This window comes from Microplitis demolitor, chromosome 7 (assembly GCF_026212275.2).
Source record: "Microplitis demolitor isolate Queensland-Clemson2020A chromosome 7, iyMicDemo2.1a, whole genome shotgun sequence".
NCBI lineage: Eukaryota > Metazoa > Arthropoda > Insecta > Hymenoptera > Braconidae > Microplitis > Microplitis demolitor.
In genome coordinates this window covers 2,677,958-2,693,954 of record NC_068551.1, presented here as the reverse complement: position 1 = coordinate 2,693,954, position 15,997 = coordinate 2,677,958, and positions in this window count along the sequence as shown.

Sequence of the window (15,997 nt, the reverse complement as noted above, 5' to 3'; positions counted from 1 at the left end):
AAATGAAAATTGTAAAAAAAGTTGGCCGCATGATAAATGTTAAATCTTGCAGCAAAACTAAAAAATAAATAGCGAACTTGTGCTTTGTATAATAATGTCTGTATAGCAAAAAAAATTATTATATGAAAAAATATATTATACTAAATTTATTCTGCTTATTATTTATTTTTATTTAAAACCATAAATTCGCGGTTAATTTACTGATGGATAATAGTCCAGTATTAGTACTTACTAACATGTTTCGCGGAAAAGAAGGGGTGTTATTTCTTGAATTAGCTATTAGGGTAAACTAAGTGCAGCATGTACAGTAGTAATAGAGGTAGTTATTGCTGTGGCGTACAGCAGTTATACTCTTTCTCTTTCTCTCCTCGTCCTCCAATTACGCGAAATTAATTTGGTGGCCATTAGTGGTCAGAGAGTGTGGGGTTAACGATTTTCTAGCCGGTAAATTCACCGAACCGGGACACTTTAAAGTTCTCTAGAGCTCACCCACCGTGAACGGCTAAATTCTAGAGTTATTTCTCAAAATACTTCAAAAGTAATAATAACAATAATTTTGGTATAATAACCTAAGCTTCAAATGACTGGATGTCAATCTTGATCCAAAACGTTACTTCCGGCGATCAGAGCCACCATATATCCATAATATAATAATATAATAAATATATATACATATACATATATATATAGTGATGGGAACGTAAACGAAGAGTTGTTCCGTTGATATAGAAACTAAAGACGGCAAAGTTTCTTTCCATGTGCACACGGGATGTGGTTAACCCTTGCACGGTTAGATCGCACTTTTGCAAGGCTTCTGCATCCTTTTGGGCTTGCAACCAACTCGGGAACGTTGAAACAAAAATCCCAGGCCTTTTATAAACACACACGCTCATTTATATTATACAACATACATATATACATATATAATATACATAGTCGGACAATTACCACATTATACTGATCATCATCATCATCATCATCATCATCACGAAACTGATGACGAGGGTACAGGTAAGAGCGATAAAGACAAATGAGAAGAGAACACACACACACCCACACACATGAAGAATAGTATGGTAGTGTGGTTGTCGTCTTGGTCGTGGCGTTACAGAGGCACCTGCTTCTACCTCAGCCTTTATTGCGTTATCTTTTGGATCGACAAGTGGCGAGAAGTAGCTGCTAGACTCCACGGACTAAACGTGATTTTATCTTTACTCCAAGACCAGCGGACCACTTATATCGTTAATTGCTCCAACTTCCGGTTCACCATTTGAGCGCACGTACTCTTATCCACTGGCGTGCGCCATTTACAATCTATCTACTCTTCTATAAAATATATGTGCACATATATATGTTTGTGTATTCTTTTCGTGCTTTAATTTAATGCGCATTATACACAGAAGTTAACATATTGTACAATCAACACACACATCACACATGACACACAACCTTCAGCGTGTCTCTATGTGCATTAAATATATGCGCATTCTTATAAGTGTTATTTGAGCGTGACACGGATCAGTGCTTTGGAATTTACATGCTGATCATTATTGACGCGTTATAATCAATTCCACCGGCTCCATTATAGCAACTATCGAACACACACCTTTCTGTATCATCATCATCATCATCAGCAGCAGCAGCAGCATTACCAACATATAGGTTTAGAGCAAAAGGACGCAATCTAACGCCCAGTTGGTCGGGCATTTGATAAATGGCCACGTAGATATGTCACACTGTAGCCTCTATAGAATCTATAGGTAACAGAAATATATATATATATATATAAAGGTCGACGCAAATTTAATCACCCTCATTTTATATAAAATATTTAAATACAATGAATTCGTTAAATATTATTAATGGTTTGAAGTATAGCTTATATCAGGAAATGAAATCTTGTTAAAAATAAAAGTTAATGAGTCATTATGATCGCGATAAAAAATTAACGAATATATATGTTTAGTCAAAACATATATATCGCAGATCGGAGTCAGTGGGCTTGTATCCTTTCCCTCGCTTGCTCATATGTATATATTTATGTATGTATTATAAATGAAATTACGAAGACCATTATCATTATTGTGGTAGCATTAAATTTTGGTTAAACTTTATTAGTGTGTGCACACATGTCGGTTTTTAGTTTTTAAATTTAAATATTGTAATTGAGTATGATTATTATCTTGAGTTAATCGTGAGATGAAAGCTTCCTTCCTACTCGTTCATCGTCGCACCGTCAACATTTACCGTTTTTCTACACGGCTAAAATGCGTAAACATATGGCGCCTTTTAGACACGATTATACTACACCTATACTATGTTTATATATATATATATATATATATATATATATATATGTGTATGTATGTATGTATGTATATATATGAGAGAATGCGGTAAAAGTGCTCGCGTCTTATCGTTAACTGAGATCCGTTCCAAACGGCTAATCTGACGTCTCTTAAGACGTACAAGCAAACCATCAGAAAACAGAGAATAAGTTTATTTATTTTTTTTTTTTTTTTGGTTTCGTTATCTGGACTCATTATTAATTTGTATCCTACTTTTTATAGCCCACTATATTCAATTATGCTACAGTAATGCGTTTAAATAAATATGAACATGATCATTGAATTTTTATTATAATTAAAAGTAAATTATATAGAGAAAGTTTTTTTTTTTTAAATCGATGTAGATAACAAGTTTACAATAATAATATTTATTATTATTATTTAAATACACTGAGAAAAAAAATAAATTTTGTAAAGGAAGTCAAAATTTATTTACTGCAAAAAAAAACAGATCAAAATATTTTGAAATAAATTTGGGTTTTTTCGATAAAAAAAATTTTTTGAATGAAATCTTCAAAATTTTGAATAGTATAATTTCGTGTGGTAACAATATACAGTGATTTGAAAAGATTTATTTTCTCTCAGTATATTTTAAAAATGTTTTTTTTTTTTTTTTTTTTTTTTTTAAATTATAGATGTGTTGAAATATCAGATCAATACCGGAAAGACTGTCATAAGAATTTTCTGAGAATAGAGATCCGGATGTCAAAAGACTAATATATATATGTGGCATGTTAGAAGATAAATGGTAAATCATTTAGGTAAAAGTAGTAGGCTCGGTGGGAAGGACTATTAATTATGACAAAGAAACCGCAAGAGTCCGGCAATCGTTGTATTAAAGACTTCCCGTAGTGTAAGCGGCGAGTTTTAAAGAACCAAACGATTAGTTACTTTAACCAAATTATTCGTCAAACAATGAGTTAAGTATATTGAGGATACACACTTCACTTGGACTCGTGGGTATTCATCTGACCAACACATGGTACTCAAGACTCGTATGCAAGCGCAGTAATTTCGTACACGTGAAACTGATGATGATCGATGTAAAAAAAAATAATAAATAATAATAATAAAAGCCCAAGTGTGGCGGAAAAATAAAAAGTTTAAAAAATCACTAAGTTAAAAGTTAAATTGTAATGAGCACGCAATTACTGAGAGAAAGGATGAAAGACCTCAATGATGAGGTGGCAAGCGACTCTCCAGCATTGTCATGATCGTCGCTGTAGACAGCATGATCGTCATCCATTTGTTTCCTGGCGGGCGGCGGCGGCATTCGAGCTCATCTGTAATTTCGTACGTCAGCACCGAATATTAATTTGAATTCCTCCAGCCACTCTGCCGTTTCGCTCACTCGCTCACTACTCATATATACATATATATTATTTTCCTTTAATCCCATAACCATCATATGGTGAGAGAAAAGATGTTACTGTAAAGATTATTGGCTTTTTGTCGTAAGTAAATTAAATATATCCAGATCTCAGTAGCTGTACTTTCAATCTTTTATGATTCTCCTGAGATTGATAATAATCTTCAGTTAATTAATCTCATAATTGTTTTATCAAAATTTTGTTTTTTTATAGATTGTATATATGGAGAAATCGGGGCACGATAGTCCACCTATGATATTTATTTTTTTTTAACACCGGGTACAAATTATTTTGATCTATATCTTGGTTAACAAATTCTTCATAATTTTGCCATAATTAAAAAAAAATATCGTGGCAAGATGGGCCTTCAAAAATGATACAAAAAATTTTTGTAAAAAATATTTATATTGAAGAGGAAACTTGTAAATTAAATCAAATAAATCTAAATAAATTTTTTTTCAAATTTTTTAGGGGGTCCGTCATGCCCCAAGTACCTCATATTGCTGTCAAACTTGAATATATCAAACTTATGAAAATATGACGACAGAAAAAAATTTTTGGCGAATTTTTAAGGGTGTCCATCGTGCCCCGATCTCCCCTATTTATGAATAATTAGTAATATGGTATAGTATATATTTTTGCTGAATAAGTATACAAAATGTATAGACGTAGAGTCAATAAATGTATAGAATGGTGTGTAATGAGGGCAAATGGGGTGAAGAAGGCGTAGTGGGAGGTGATGTGGATAGTTTGAGGGCAATCGAGGGATATGTGATAATTAAGCTGGATATAATGTAGTAGTAAATAAGGTTGTGTGCCGTGTAGTGTATCGAGGCGGAATACATAACTTTGTGACATTTATTGATGATGGTAGCACTACTGCCATCTTAAAACTACCGCAGCGTTGAGGATCACGCGAAAGGGGCGAGGGATGGGTTAAGGTGAGAATAAAGGAGCGAGATGAAACAAAAAAATAATAATAATAATAATAAATAAAGTTTTAAAAAAAATATGAGACAAATGAAGAGAGATAGACAAGGGGTATTAGAGACTAATTTGGCAGCGCACCGCTTGTTAATTTTAATTACAAAAATAATCCGTTAAAACTTTCGTCGGAGATGAAAAGAATGAAGAAGACGGATTGTTATTATAATACCGTTCAAAAATTATAATAAATAAAAAGTCATTCTTTTAGATAATATATATTAATATGCTCAAGATTCCCTTTGATAAATATATATATATATAAATATATTTTTATAATTATTTATTTATTGACGAATAAATTATTTATCAAACGTTAAAACGCGTACGGATAAATAATTTGTCAGTTGTCAAAAAAGAGGACAACGGCATTGCCATGGCACCATAAATTACTTATATGTACATATAAAAAAAAAAAATATACGGCGCCATTGGTCAGTACTAATGAAGCGTCAAAAATTTAAACAAGTAACACGTTGACGTTTTATCCAAGCGATTGCACCCGGCAGTGCAGCAAGAATGGATAAATTTCACGGGACATTGGGATTTCTTTAAGAAAATTAAACTCATTGGCTATGGCGGAACATGACAAGTCAGATATTCCATAAAGATATCATTTAAATATATGTATGTATGTATATTTATTTAAAAGTGTAAAAAAAAGGGTTTGTAACTTTTAAATCCAATTAAATATAAACCCAATGGTTACAAGTTACAATGCAATAATACACTACAGGGATTTACAACAAACAACAGCAACTATTATATGTACAATCCACGTATATACCGGTGCAAATCGCAAAAGCTAAAGCAAGAAGAAGTTAATACCCCTCTCTGGTTGCCACGCCCTATCTGGATGCACCCCCGCTACGCGCCTTTTGTTTCGCGGTTCATTTGTCTCCTCGGTCTGCCCACTCTTCTACAAATGACGGGAGTTCTGGTACTCTACCGTATACTCAATGCTGCATATCGTGAAAGAGAATGGAATGAAAAAGAAGAGAAGAGAAGAGAAGAGAAGAGAAAGAGTAGGTGGGGTGGGGTGGGGGTGCTAGAGACGGAGGTGAATGAGAAAGAGGACAAGATAAAGGATAAAAAGAAATGAGAATGACGGTGAAGGAGAGAGAGTGGGATGTAAAAAGGGAGAGACGGCGATTCGATGCAAAAGCGCAGCACGAGAAGAGCAATACAAGAGAGTGGACCATAAAGCGATAAATTAAAACCCCGCGGAGAGACTGCGGGCAAGCGTAAACCCATCATTCCCCTATACCCTCTATACTACTACACTGTACTCTAAAAACTATAGAGCAACTACTGGTAGAGCACACCGTGCGCACATTATTACCCGATCGGGGACCGTTACTTCCCGAAGATGTCGCTTTTTGTCAGAGTTATAGGCGCGTCGTTAATAATATTTCACTTCAATCGATTGTCTGGAGGTCTCACACCGCCACCACCATCACTAGATCTTCGTCATTATTTTTTTTCTCCGGTTCATCGAATGTATTTATTACATTATATTATTATTTTTATATTTTGCCCAGCACGTAGCTGATATTATTGTCATTATGCCTGCATTGTCCCCTATAATAATAATTTTAAGTATCAAGATTCTCTATTAGCCATTTAATTTTCAAAGGATTTTATCATTGGCTCGTATTACTGCGAGGGAGGATCCTGGTGAGTTAAAATAAAACGTGTATACAAGAGTATAGAGTATTAAGTATACAAGTTGAATCATCATCGAAATGATATCGAATAAAATAGAACGATTCGACTTAGCTCTTTGCCAGGGTCATTCTCTTATTCTCAAACTGCTGCCTCAAATGACAGTAATATCGTCTGGGTTGTGGTTTTGGGCACCACAGACTGATTATAGTCCACTTCCGACGCGTAAACAACGGTTCCCCCGAAAGAGCTTTAGTCCCATATATTTTTTTTTTTTACTCCATACACAATTTTTAATCCATGAGAACTAAAACTCTTATGCTAGTGGACTTGTTTCGTTTAATATTTTATCACATTCCTGACAGGCTATTTGTCACTTGAATGTCATCTGTCACTCAGATGAATTTTTAAAAAATATTTCATAGAAATAAAATTTACCAAGCCCTAAAATTCAAATTTTTAATAATTTAAAAGATGAAAATTTTTAAATATTTTTTCCCGCGTAATTTTTAAATTCAAAAAATTAAAAATAATGTGCTGTCATATTTTTAATAATTTTTTTTTAATAATTATGGAAAATTTGAGTCTCCAAAAAAAAAAAAAAAAAAATTTAATACAGACGTTCTTGGATTGTAAATATCAACTGAAAAATGATCATGTTGGAGTATAATACTTTTTCGAAATCGTTTCGATGGTTCTAATTAGAAGCATTACAATCCTTACAAAGTACATCACACCACGGAATAGAGGGCTTTAAGCTCATTTACAGACAGCTGCAAACGATCTCTGCCCGAACCCAAAGGATTTACTAATATAATATAAAGTGCTATGCGTGTACACATGGCCCGTGCCAGGCGTACTTTTGCAAAGCAACACAACTTACAGCCTTACATTAACAAGCGCGTCTGTACAAAAGTACATATACCAGTATAATGAATTGTCTTGAATTTTATTTTTTTCAGTTCCTCTGAAACGTGTAATTTTACCGTACGTAAACTTGGACTCGGTCTTTCTCTTAATCTGCCTAATTAGACTACATCTGTGCTCAGTGGTTCTCAGTAATTTTAAATATCCACATCTGCAATATCAATATACATATATACACATATATATGAATTTATGTTTAAGTATTACCTGCAAATTCACGCACGGAAATTCAAGAATTGAAACAAAGTAACGCTTGATAAAATAGACTGCAGAAGATAAAAAAATAAGAGATAGAGAAATGAATCTGCGGCAACGCCAACACAGGCACGTCCCCTTTCAGTTCTCTGTAATTTTACACTAATCCTCCGGCGCGCTGAGAAGAAAATATTATCCCTTTGCCAATTGCAATATAATCTTTCTATCTATTACAGCCACTCATATATATAAGCGCTCGTATCTATAAATCTACTCATATATATATACCGACATACCGCGACTTATTTCCGTAAGTAAGAAAGAGCTCGCGGGAATCAGTAATGACAAGATTTTTTTTTTCTACTCCTATTTATTATTTTTTTTTTTACTTCCTTTTAAACTTTTAAACTCCCGCTCAGTTTATATAGTTCTTATATGACGATTAGACAGAAATAAAAAGTAATTTAATTTTTTTAAAGTTTATTACATCGCTGCAATCGCACGAAAGTCATATTAAAAACCAGTTACTGTCGTCAAGAGTAGGAGCTGAGAAACATATAATCCTTATTCGCTTTTACATCCATGTGTCATTCTCTTTCCTTCTTTACGAATTATTATACTTCAATGATCTCCACTATATATATATATATATATATATATATATATATATATATATATATACATACATATACATATACATATACATATATACACATATTATACTATACATTTATCAAAGGTTTCGATCTTTTAGTTGCGTGTTAACGGCCACGTAATCGTTCACCAATGGAGAGAATCATTTTATCACGATGTAAAAAAAATATAAAAATAAATCGTTGACAATTATTTAAGTATTTTAGTTAAATGAGTATAGTTTCATTAAAAATAGCAGGAAAAAAAAAAAAAAGAAACAGACAACAACGTGAGAAATAACATCTCGATGAGAAATGGTTGTTAATCCTTTTAACCACAGAAACGTTAAGTCCTTAAATAGCTAATTCGTTATCCTTTATTTAGCCAACAAGCTAAAGATTTACGGTCAATTTGTCGGTTTGTTCATCCATTCATTCATTATATATTTTCAGTTAACGCATTGTATATTATTCCTAAAAGTTATCTTATTGTCTGTGGCAAGTCAAAGTATTACTGATAGACTTTACAGTGAGGGCTTAGTCGGTAGTTTTATTTACGACTTGCTCAACTCTCAGGAGACTTTAGACTGGAGTTTTCTCGCTCGAATTGCAATCTGTCATTGATTCGCAACGGCTCGGCCCCGCCGCAACTTTTAGCGTTAACAAGAGTCAAGCTGCAATCTGAATCTTGTACTCTTTTTCCGTAAATTTATTATGGTCTCTCCTTGTATTCATATATGTTTATATGTTTGTATGTATGTATGTATGTATACATAATATACTCTTATAATGGTGTAAGGTTTTATCTCATGTTGGCGCGTCCAATCTCTCCTCTACGACTCAATTATTCACGTTTGACTATTAAACATTTTCCTTATCCCAACAGACCAAGTCTATCAATCTGTAAGCTAGAAAAGATTTAAAAATCTCCAGGTATTATGCTAATACATTATAATCGACTGAGACACCTCGACGACGTTTGGGCACTCGGTTCGTCGCCCAGATGAAAGTTTTATTTAACATACTACACTCGAGAGAGCGGATAACGACTACGGCCATACCGATCATCGCGATTATCTTGACGACAGTCAATCTATATCCGTTCATTTATTATTTATTTTTATTTTAATTTGTCTATTTCTTTTTTTTATTTAATTTATAAATTGTATATATATATATATATATATATATATATATATATATATATATATATATATATATATATATATATATATATATATATATATATATAACCATTGTAAAAAAAACATGCTATCGGGATTTCTCGGTTGAGTAGATTTGAATTTCGGGTTAACTCGTACATGGGTTAATATTTTAGCTTTTAAAAATAAAGTTGATGATTAAAAATAAAAAAGCATGAGCTGAGCAGAGAGGGAGAGAGAATGGAAGCCTCTTATGAAATCCCAATGGCTCATCCTGTTGGAAAAGATGCTGGAGACCTCCCACGTGGTAAGTAACCCGATACATAGAGAGTTGAACCGGGTGACGATCCCCGTCGCTAATTGACCGTAGCTGGACTGAAGCGATGATCTTAAAGCGTTCCAGGACTGGTATAATCATTCGGGACAAGGGACACTGTATCATCCTAATTTAATAACTCGAGCCCTTATAATCGGTAACTCGAGATACGTGTCCTCAGTCTTTTACACATCAGAGCTATAGTCTGCCAAAGTCCCCGAGGTACTGATGTATCCGCTACCATACATTCGACGAGTAATTTAACAAAGCATCACTTTCCTTGCATTATCCTAAACATCTTTCGCTGCTCAGCGTCCAACTGTTACAGAAATTCACTCATAAAATACAGATAAGATGAGAAGTATGCAATCATCCTGACTTATTGTATATTTTATATTCATATTCTCCAGTGCAAACGATTGTTTTTGCGGTAGCTGATGATATGCGCCGTGTTATGTTCATCCTACAACATAGACATTATATATATACATATATATAGAATAGTGTACACGGTAGCTATAGTCTGGACAGGCTCACAAATTTCGCGCAATCACCGTGAATTACTCGACTGATTGGATCGTTTATGCTGATCTTTTGATCCTACCCCCTCTTGCTGGCTTATAGATACCAACCTCATCCTGATCTTTTAGCGTCTCTTACTTTTCTTGCTGCCTTCTCTTATTCTCTTTATTCTCTTGTTAATCTTTATGTTCACCAACACAAGAATATAGTTCGCGGGATCTATACATACATATATATATATATATATGAGATCGCATATTATTGTACAGTGGATTCTTGCTCCGTTAGAATTTATCATTATCCAAATAAGGTATGAATAAAATGAGGAGGCGATTCTCCCAGGGTCCAGCGTTGCGGTCAGGGACAATCATCCAACGAATCACCGATATGATTGCTACTGACATACTCCAAGCCGACAAAGCTCGAAAAAATATCTATAAACACACACACATGTTATATATATATTTTTTTTCAGTTTGTTATTCCCAAGATTTCATTCTGTTTGTTTATATAAAATTTATAATGACATTTTTATTAAACCTTGTGTAAGGTAATAAATGTTTTTCTGGGAAATAATAAAAGAGGTGAAGAGCAGAGCCGGGTATGCATCAGTACTGCGATAATAAAATAGGTGTATAATATATAATAAATAATAAAAATGCACATCGTTGAGCGGAGGAAAAAAGGCAGCATTAAAATAATCGCTCATTATACTCCTTATTCAGTCGTATATACTTAGGACTCGTTACTGGCTGTCGTTAAACGGGAGCAAAAGAGTGTAACCAGGTAAAAGCCCAACTTGAACTCTCGTTACAGCGAAATTATATTACAACAACAGCAGCAGCAACAGTAGCAGTGGCAACAAAGTATATTTATATATAAATTCCCACATGCTCTCTATAATTGACATTTTCCTTGGTGCAATGCACCTGCTTATAAAACTGCCACTCAACTGCACATCTCCGCCACAAAGTAATATTAATAATAGTAATAATAATCATATAATAATTTATATATATATACAGAACCTCTTAGCTCTTTATGATATTTCTCTTGGACAAATTAGAAACCGCACAAACTTGAAGTAAATGATAAATGTAAACTCTGTATATTGCATTAACGTTATTCATTTTATAGCCCTCATTATACTCATTATGGGTACATATATATGTATATGCGACTTTAGATTAATTTTTATTTCAGAGCTCAAGTATTTTTATTCCCAACTCCAATGCATTAGCATTTTGCGTTTGTACGAATTTAGTTGGGAGGTTGGCTACATATGAAGGGAACCCCGCGGGCGTGGTGCTGGGTCGCGAAAGCCTCCCAGGCGAGATGGATTTGTGGCAAAGTTGGCGCGGAACGACGGCAATTAATAGTGAGCTATAGGGTGCCTGCGGAAGTTAAATAAAACGGATGAAACCGTGGCGTGCTTTGGCGGCACTCTTGCCGAGTCATTAGGATTCGAGAGGAGGATAAGAGGATCAAGAGGGGGCTGTTGGGTGGGTGAATGGGACTCGAGGGCACCCTGAGAGTTTAAAGTACTACTATATACATTCCCTGTATTTTATATATATGTATGTGTGTGTGTGTGTGTGTGTGTGTGTGTGTGTGTGTGTGTGTGTGTGTGTGTGTGTGTGTGTGTGTGTGTGTGTGTGTGTGTACATACAGAGGCGAGCATTGTATAATCACGTGCGTTACCGAGTGAACCATCGGCAACATGCATGTGCATATAAAAAGGCTCGCGGGGCCCGCGGAGAAGGAAGAGGAGGCAACCTTGCGTTTCACCGCAGCTGCGTTACCGGCACGAGCGAAATAATAAAATTTATAATTGCCTCTGATTGCCGCATTCAACAAACACACCGACGCGAGTGCTCGCTCTTCCCTTGTATTTATTGTCTACTTCTGTATAAAATAAATAAATAAATAATAACATTTACCTCGGCGCTCACTCTTCGCTAGATTTTTTGTTATTCATTTTTCCTATACGTGTAACGTGTCCACCAGAAATCACTGGCTGGCTCAAAGAATTTATTAACAATCATAGAATGTAACGATGCCGACGTTATTACGGCAGCTCGTTTGTTAATAAAGGTAATTAAGTTTTTACATTCTCACACCAACACCCCCGCATATAATTCAGAGACTGCAGTTCTGTCTCGCTTCCGCGGGATGATGGATGTCCTGGAAATAAGATGACCGCTGCCACCGTCTCACTCCATGCCATTAAACCACCAGCTCAACACGAACCACTGGTGCGCGATACCAGGCGCTGGACAACCCTGCCAAATATACACCAGAGACCAATGAAAAATTAACTTCTCGAGACACTTTTTTGCCGTCATGTCCATCACACCTAACCAATGGACTCTTTTATTCATCCTGGTCTCTCGCCCGACTTCGTTCTTTCTCTCATAATTTATTTTTTCATTTTTCCCATCATTAATACTCGGGCGTTTGGACACTTGCTGTTGCTACCAACGTTATATTTTTGCTCTACACTTATTACAGATACATTAGAGCATTGATTATTGAAATAAAAAGTGCAAACAATAAATGAAAAAATAAATAAACAGAGTAAAATAAGAGGACAGTTGGCTGGATGGGCATGATCGGATCAGCGAGGCGCGAAGGTATCGGTTAAGATACGGAATGCGGTTCCGCAGCTTTTATACTTTGTAACTGATCGTTCGAATCACCTCGTTCTCTCTTGCTTTTATTATTCTTGCTTGCGCAATTTTAGTCCTGGAGGCTCAAGCATAAGTCGTTTGAGCTCTCAGGTCACATCAGTTACACGATACACGTCTCGCTTGGTCGTTTAGCGTGTCCCTTCACGTTCTCCTGCGCTCCTGTCTTTCCTTCCTTCATATTTTTATTTACTCCTTCTTTTCCCCGTCTTTATCCTTGTTCTTTTCTTCCTCTACTCATAAATTTATTAACAATTTCTCTCTTACTCGTGACATCACCACACTTAGTATCCACAGCCGGTCGTTGTGCCACGCGGCAGGCTTCAGACCACAAAACCTAACGTTCCCATATGTATCGTGTGTTGCATATTTTGTGGGGTAGACGATTTCGATCAAGACAACATCCATACACTCAGCTCGTAACGATCATCTGTAAACATTACTCATTTTTAAACTTTTAAAAATTTGTAGAGTGAGCGCGGATTTGAATAAAATCCTTAATCACTCTAGATTTTTTACAGTATGTTAATTCTGAACATTTTAAAATAAGAGCAAAAAATTTCATATTTTTCTACTTACCGCGAAAAAAAAAAAAATGTCTTGCAACAATCCAGTGGTTGTAGTTGCAGATTATATACGTTTACCTTGCATTAATCATGTCGTTTTATACGTAACATGATCCATCGTCCTTCTCAATCTATATCTAGCCGGTATCCGTAATTCTGCAATTGATCCATGAATTGATACTTATATCTACTACGCGATTGATATTAAAAACGTGTGCAACAGACAGTAATACGATATTATATATTTACAGTGATCTAACCACTTGTTCGATCAGTAATACACTTTTTCCCAATGCCTACAGCCCGTGGAATCTTGAAACTTTTTTTCTTATCACTGTCGATAGCCACTTACAGATAAATATCACGTTGCTATTTTATAATTTATGATACGATGACTTATACTGTCACATTTATACCTACATAAATATATGTAATGTGTATAGATATAATTGTGGCAAACTCTTTAAAGAGCCAGCCTCGTCTTCTTCAGTGTCTTGATCATTTTGCTGACACACAATACCTCGAGTGGTTAACTTCATACATGCTCCATCGGCTCCGATCAGATTCGAGAGCTTCGTATATATGTATATATATATATATATATACATAGATACATCGAGTTGTTTCTTTCTTAAATTCTCAAGTGGACCATGATTGAAAACAACACCGCGAAAGATAATCTTCGCAATAATCCGAAAAAAATTTCCATATACAATATAAATACATATATATCTCATGAAAAAAAATATATGTTAAAATATAAAAAACATATAAAAAATATATATTTTTAATGGCAAACTTTTGGCTGATTTTTATATATATTTTTTATATACTTTAAATGTAATTTAAATATATGAGAATATATAAGAAATACATGTATGAAAATATTAAAAAAATATACTAAATATATGTTTTATTTTTTTTATATCATCATACAGATATTTTTTTTTTAATTTTATATATATTTATATATTTAATGCATTCATTTTTTATATTTTCTTACATATATATTCTAATATAAATTTTAATACATTTAAAATAAATAAAATATATATGAAATCCGGCTAAAAATTAGCCGTAGAAAATATGTTTTTTATACATATTTGATATATATTTATATATTTTTTTATAGATTTTTTTCTTGGGGTATATTCATACACATATGGTTATTCCATTGGTACATATGAATATGAATATAAATAAATATAAAAAAAAAATATATATATATATATATTGAATACCGTGTAGATATTACGTGTATATCGATAATGTACACAGAAACGAATAAAGAGAGTAAATAATATTTTTGTGGTGTAAAAAATATGATGGCCACAGAGCAAACGTCGGTCGGCCGCAATCTTCGGGCAATTTCCTTTTACACTGACCAATCTACCTTACGCTGAGTAAACAAAAATAAAATAATAAATATAAATTTGCTGATGTATATATATATACATACATATGCTTCGGAATCGAGAAAATAATCCAGAGGATATAAAAAATAAAATAATAACGATGATATTTTACGGATAATGTGGTGGTTTTTTTTTCGGTAGCTATTCGAAAAAACAATCTGTTTCGATAATAGAATTCCTCAACAATTGTTTCAACATTCTCCGGTTCTTGGACGTGATAAACGTCTAAATGGTTATGCTGCAAAATATATCTGACGGATAATTTAAATCCTCATTTTTTATAAAACATTAACCCTCCATTCCTTTTTTACTATTCAGCGTTATTTTATTTTATTTATAATATCAAGGATCATCGGCGTATATTGAGGGAAAAAAGGGTATGGGTGAGCTCGAGCGAGGTAACAAATGAGCTTTGGACAGCCGAGGTTGAAGGCGGTCCTTTTGAAGGCCTTTTTCTTGGCTGCCGGGGGTCAAAACTGTCCAGTAGCAGCATTCTCTTGCTCTTTCTTTCTCTTTCTCTTATATATATTTATTATATATACCTTTTTTTTCTTTATATACATATTCTCTCTTGCTCTCGACCCTCAACTGATCGACCAATTCCCTGGCATGCTTTGAGGCAGCTCAGTAATGAATGAGAACGAACAATAGATTGACGTAGAAGCCGTCATTTAGGAACGTACGCGAGGGGTTAATGAGACTCCCTTAGTTTCGATCGATCGTAATTACAGTTTGGTAGCTCTCGAAGTGCCTTTTCATCCATTAAAACAAGTACTAATAATTATTTAACAATGTTATTATGGACAAATTTAATAAAACATTGAGCGTAATGATGCTTTGATAATTTAAAATACTATTTAATTGTTACTATTGTGTGTAACTATATTTAAAAGTCGATTAATTAAATATTTATCTATCAATAATTATCAATTAATACCAAGTTATGTATAATTAAATAATAGTACAAACGTAAATTAGTGTATGGGGGTAAATTCGTTTGGATAGAGTTAAATCGCATTCGGGCGTGTTTCTAATCCGTGGCTGTCCACAAAGAGCTTGGGGTAATTAATTAGGTTTGACTTGCCGCACGTGAATTACTGAGCAAAAGAGAAATAGACAGAGAGACTGAGATTCAGGGAGAGTTTGAGTCAAGAGACGCCAGATGCTAGATGAAGACTTTGAGCATTTCGTCGTAAGGGACTCGATT